We start from the raw sequence: 6,260 nt of genomic DNA on the forward strand, positions 1-6,260 counted from the left end.
GCCGCTCTAACTGTAGGGCTAAGCTAAACCTACTAAAGGAGGAAGTGTGACACAAACAAAAATATCACTACTTCAAATAACAGTTTAAATTTGCTTGGAGTTAAGTGGTGTCTGGTAAATAAATGTTCACCCTCCAGAAGTTCAGTGGTTCAAAGCTCTTGTTCTGTCTTTGAGGAGTTGTATTGGCAATAATTCAATAAATTCACATTGACCAGCATTAATCAAATTATTGGTTGTCCATTCCCATTTCAGATGTTTTACAATGGTGATCAGATGAATGGTTAATTTGTTGGGACAGTGCATGTTAATGAACACACATGAGACTCTAGCTGTCTGAAGGTGCATCTGCTGAGCATTCAGTGAGTGAAACGTGGAACTGGGCTGGAGTTGCCTATGAAGAGCTTGGCTGCATTATCTTCGTCCTGTGAATAATGATCTTTAGTCTGGGGAGGAGCCCGCATTTATCCACCTAAAGAGCGCAGTTCTTAGAAACGGGCGTGGAGTTTGAGTTGAGTTCAGGCAGCACTCAAGTTGCCTTTACATAATTCATGGGGATGTGCATAAAGCAGTAAAGTTTAAATTAAAGGGACTATAGGGAGTTTAAAAAATATTTTAAGATTAAGTTTTTTACATGTTCTAGCCATGTCCTAATGTGTAGAATGAAGAATGTAGAATGAACTCAGACCTGTTCACCACAACTGGCTCTAAAATCCTGCACTGTCACTCAAAAAGGTGTCATTTCGGGTCCGAAGTGCCGTCATGCACGGGCTTAATATAGAAGGTGCAGTTACACATATGGCCTGAGGTGGCAGTAGTGAGCACACAATGGCCAACTTGCATCCAGCCCCTTTAAGTAAAGACTAACGAGCAAATAAACAAATTCTCTGACCTTTTTTTGTGTCAAAAAATACTTCAGGTTCAACATTTCAACATCCTCCCCATTTTGCATATTTTTGTTGACTGTCAATCTATCTATGTTTCCTAAACATCTCAGCAGGAGTGATTTTTCCTCTGTGTACTCCGAGTGAAGTTAATCAACAGCACAGCTTCCTGCAAGCCGGGGCTGTGTCACACCACTTTTGAGTGTGAACAGGGTTTTGTATGTGCATATTTGGGGGGAAAAACATCGACTTCTGATGCGTCAGAATGAGTGGATCCATCAGAGTGTCACAGTGGGCGTGTCTGCGGAGCTGCATGGAATATTTAAACTGATGGCGGATACAACAAATGATTACAACCCGAGAAAAATATCGCTCCGCTGTGCAATTTGGAGAATAATAAGAACAGAGAAAAGGGTTTCACACATAAAGACAGACCAACACAGAAGATTAACAACATAAGTAATACACATAGGGGCGGGCAATATGTAAAAAACAACAACAATTTTACTCGAGTACAAAGGGAAAGGACACGAGAACACTGTGGACTTTCTGGAGCTTTGAACTGACTACCTTGAGAGTAATTTTCGATCGTTCTGCCACTCGTTCTTTGTTGTGGCACCTCAAATATCAGTACAGAAACTTAATGGTAATACTGAGTTCACTTTGTTTCAGAGGTGACTGTGACCTCAATGACAGATCGAAGTTTTATGAAAGAAAAAAAAAAAACTTTCTATGAAAATGCAGATGAAGATAAAATCACACCTTCTGCAATTGTCTCCCACACTGACTCAGATGATTCAGACTCCATTTTTCTTCCTCATAATTGGCTGCTTTATCTAGTCGGTTTCTATTTTGGACGGGGCCACAAAAGATTGCCGTTGATAGTTCTGTCTATTATTGTTCACGTATTGACAGAGACGGAAAACTAATCATGATTCTAAACACATTTTGAGGTTTTATACTATCTCAGTGGGCCTTGTACTCCTTTCAGCACAAGTGATTTATTATGGGTTGTTGACAGCGACATTGTCTCTTGAGTTAAAGCATGTAAGAGCCGTGAAGTCACCTGTGAGTGGACAGACAGCAGAATTGCTAACAGGCTTGGTGTCCTTGGACCATAGAGATCGCAAGGATTTAGGTCTGAATGTGGTAAATATCCACTGGACTCCGGGCAGGTGTCTGAGTCACTACCTCGGTATGAAGGACACGCTGCAACACCTATTATGGTGAACTTTAATAACTACTCCAGTGAATCAAGGGTAAATAATATGGTGAGTTTTGCTTGAAAATATAAATTTAAATGTGATTTTGAATATAACATTTTGAATAAAAACACGATAGTGGTCATGACCAAACCCTCACTATCTGAAGATGGGTCCCAGGATGCTGGACTGGCCGCTCACTGCACCAGTCAGGTTTCTCTCACACCATGGGTCAAATGTAGAGGACACATTTTCTCATGATAATAATAAAGTATACCTTAAAGATGAATGAATGGTCAGCATGGCGCCTTTACTTTCAATCACAGTGGCCTCTACAAATCAATTGTTTTGTAGGTTTTCTGGTGAAAGGGTCCGTCAGCAGGGAAAACCTTCCAAACAATTGATCCTGGATTGTTGTAGAGTCCGCTGTGATTGAAAGTATAGACGGCATGCTGACCACTTATACAGCCATTGGATCAGTACAAGGTCAAATACACACAAAAATCGACATTTTTTCCCACGTAAAAAGTTGCATAATGCCCCTTTAACCATCACAATTAATCTTGTGGTGGCAGAACAGTGTCTTAACCCTGACCGGTTTAAAGGAACAGGCCACCAGATTTCCATACTGAGATATGTTCTTACCTGAGCTTAGACGAGTTGATGCGTACCTGTCTGGTCTTTGTGCGTGCGCTCAGTCACGCAAAAAGACCAAAGATGTTGTTAGCATTTAGCCTCTCCCAGCAAATCCCTATGGACCCAAACGGGGGTGAAGTCAGAAGCTCTTCCACGTTTTCCCTATTTAAATACGGTTACGTGAGTAGTTACGCAATCCAAGTATAGCTACACAAAATTAAACATGTCGATTTTCCAAGTGGACAAAAAGGGGAACTATATTCACTCCTAACGCCGGGCCCACATTAAATCCGGTTAAGGTCCGGTACGGCCTCAGCGAATTCTGAAGATATTACTGCATGGATGTCGAAATGCTCCTAAAGTGTTATTACGCCTTGCAATATAGTACCCCTTTTCGCTTAGAAAATCGTGTCATTTTGTGTAACTGGACTTGGATCGTGTAACTACTCATGTAACCGTATTGAAACAGGGAAAACGTGGAAGAGCCATAGGAATATGCTGGGAGAGGCTAAATGCTAACAACATCTTTGGTCTTTTTGCGTGATTGAGCGCATACACAAAGACCAGACAGGTACGCATCAACTCATCTAAGCTCAGGTAAGAACATATCTCGGGATGGAAAAACAGTGTAGTACCAGGAAACATGGCTACAGTAATTTCATGGAAATAAGACTGAAACAGGGTTGCAAAATTGTTGCTTCCATCTTATGACCATGCTATTACTTAAAGTGCAACCAAAGAAATTACACAACCAAGGGACTCTCAACCCTCTAAATCAAAATGTGAGTTTTTTCAGCATTTACCAGACTATTCAATCAGCGTTTGTTCCTGCCATCTCCAGTTAAATCTCATATTTATTACTGCATGCATGTAGAGATGTGTGATTGATGCGAGCGTCTGCTGAGACTGGGCATTCTGACATATTTCATGAATCAGAAATCAAGTTAAATGTTTCACGTTCAGTACAGCGTAGGATTTTGTGCCATTGTTATAGTCTAATGTATGTTTTGTGGTGACATGCAGAAGTAACAATATTCACGTACCTATTGTTGCTGGCTCAAATATATAGCAGAGGAGTTTTTTATGATGGAATAGTAGCAGTGGATATAAGAAATATTTTGAGTCTTATTTATTCAAACCTAGTATGTGACTTCTTGTCAGATCCCCACTGTGATGTGAAGAAGACAATAGGATATAAAAGGACAATGAACCTGGTGCAACGCTCTCCACTTTCTGTTTTATGCCTCTGCCTTTACCTTCTCACAGGCTGTTTCTTTTCCTCTTTCCTTTGGCAAAAAAAAGAAATAAAGCAACTTAAATCTTGACTTTCCTCCCTGTCATTTGCGTTGCCACTTTCCCTCAAGGCTGAGATTAACTTTCAGCTAAAATGTTAATCTAATATAATCTTTTGGAATTAGTTCCTCTCTTATCTTTTTTATAATCTCAAATGTGTCTCACCTTTTTCTTGTTCCTCACGTCCCCACATGTGCAGGAACCAATGCATGCGCTGAGTATCGTCATATTTTGCAGTCACACGCTCAGAACGACTCCCTCCCTCATTGTTTGAACAGTGCTGCTTTAATTAGGACAGACCAGTCTATCTGTGTGTGCTCAGCTAACGTGAGCCTAAAGTTTATTACTCCAAGTGCAAGTTTAACGCCGTGTTACCACACTGCCCCCCAGTGGACGGCCGCGGTAGTAGAGGGCTCTGTTTGTCACACTCCAATGACATGGTGGTATATTTGGAAACACAATTTCATGCTATCAGTACGAGTCTGCTATTTCATTTAGATATATACGTGTGAATGTGTATCTGTTTGCACCGGGGTGTCAGAAGGATTGGCACAACTTTTTCTGAAATGGAAGTGTTGTTGTCATGGAAACGTTTTGGATTTCTGTGTAATTATGTTGATTAAAATGTGAAAATTAATTGAAAGTCAGGGAACTCATCTCACAACAGATGATCAGCAAAACATCAAAATCATCCAGACTGCAGCTTCGAATGTCATGCAGTTGTATTCTGGCTCACAAATCACGGCGCTAAAACGAATACCTGCTGTTGACAGAAAACCTATAGGGACATAATGTTATTTTAATTTTGAAAAGCAGGCCACAGTAATTTCAGAAAAGTCATTAAATGAAACAGATTTTTTTTTTTGGCTCAATCCCTACCACCATTCCATGATGCCAGTGTGTCCTTGGGCAAGACAGTGGCTGTTCACCACCCCCAGTGTGAATAAATGAATACACAGTTTGCAATGAGGGGTTCAGCAAATGTTTGGGATTTCAAATGCTAGCGCCTGGGCTAAGTCTATAATTGTCCATTGCCTTTGCCCACGATTGTAGTTTGTAAAATGGTCACAGATTGCATCATACAAATAGCCTACTGTATTGTAATATATCCCAAAAAGTGCTTTTCACAGTTATTCTTTCTCTTTGTCAGTTTAGCTCCTTGTCGTCTGGCTCACCAACCTGACATGCCTGCCTAGCTTCTTCGCACTGAAGACACCTCATCAACAAAAGTGACACCATACAATTGCAGCCTTGCAGTTTTTGTTTTGTTTTTGTCAATGACTCGACTTGTGATCCGTTTTCAGGTCTTTTCTTACAGACAGAGACAATCAACTACCTCAGGCAAAGTGTAATCTCTTTCTTTTATTAGCAACGCAAACACAGAAAACAATGAATTTAGACTGTTTTCTCCATCTCCCCCGTCTCCATTTGCTGCACGCCCCTCATTTGCTTTAATAAACCACTAATCCTATGAGCCATCTTTGCATGTGAACACTAATCTAAATCTGTCCAACTACTTGCGGGCGGGAAAGCACATGGTTTAAATGAGGTTAGTGGAGGTTAAACATAAACAGATATAAAGAGGCTAAGAGAACTGGAGTGTGTTTTTATGACTTTTGCCTGTATTTCCTGTCTAATGTTTATAGTGAAAGTTCACGAGACATTGTCACCAAACAACATGGTGCTCTGACAGGGGGTCTGCGTCCAATGCATGCTTCCAGACCAGTGTCCGTATACTTCATATTTGCATTTGTTTAAGATTCAGCGCGTGCCATTACTCTAAGCCAGTGTTGTTTGCGCATCTTTATCCCATGGCAACTGCAGTAGCATCAGGCTTTGAGATATGTAAATTAAGTACTTGTTTATCTATGGATAAAACCAGTTTCATGGTCAGGAGACAGAGCCAAGTCATTGATCATATGCACAGCTGGCCCTCCCTACAGGCTGCACGGCCCACCTCTCCACACAGCCACCACTCTGGCCTCGTCTTCAAAGGCTGCGGCTTGTGGCCAGGGTGTGTGAGGAGAAATCAAGAGAAGTCTCAAGCATTACAGGGAGGAAACACAAGTGTTTATAGGGATTAGATCTGTATACAAGAGTTCATTATTCACAACATAGGGCTGTGGGAAGTCTTGGTGGCATGTTTTCTCAAGCTTTAACACCATTTACTACCTATCCACATCTTTAGCTCACCGGGTACCATCGTTAACTAACTCTAGCAAAAAGTAAAATACAAAAAAAAGGACTA

The 6,260-nt window shown here is 40.9% G+C and overlaps 1 protein-coding gene across 1 annotated transcript in view; it reads left to right on the forward strand.

The window, feature by feature from the left end:
* The first annotated feature begins 1,483 nt into the window (after positions 1-1,483).
* Positions 1,484-6,260, forward strand: part of rnaset2 (ribonuclease T2) — a 43,012-nt gene continuing 38,235 nt past the window's right edge. Inside the window, exon 1 of the mRNA XM_079555224.1 lies at positions 1,484-1,493. The gene's annotated coding sequence lies outside the window, so the exon portion shown is untranslated. The remainder of the gene's footprint in view (positions 1,494-6,260) is intronic.

This window comes from Gobius niger, assembly GCF_951799975.1.
Source record: "Gobius niger genome assembly, chromosome: 4".
NCBI classification, from domain to species: Eukaryota; Metazoa; Chordata; class Actinopteri; order Gobiiformes; family Gobiidae; genus Gobius; species Gobius niger.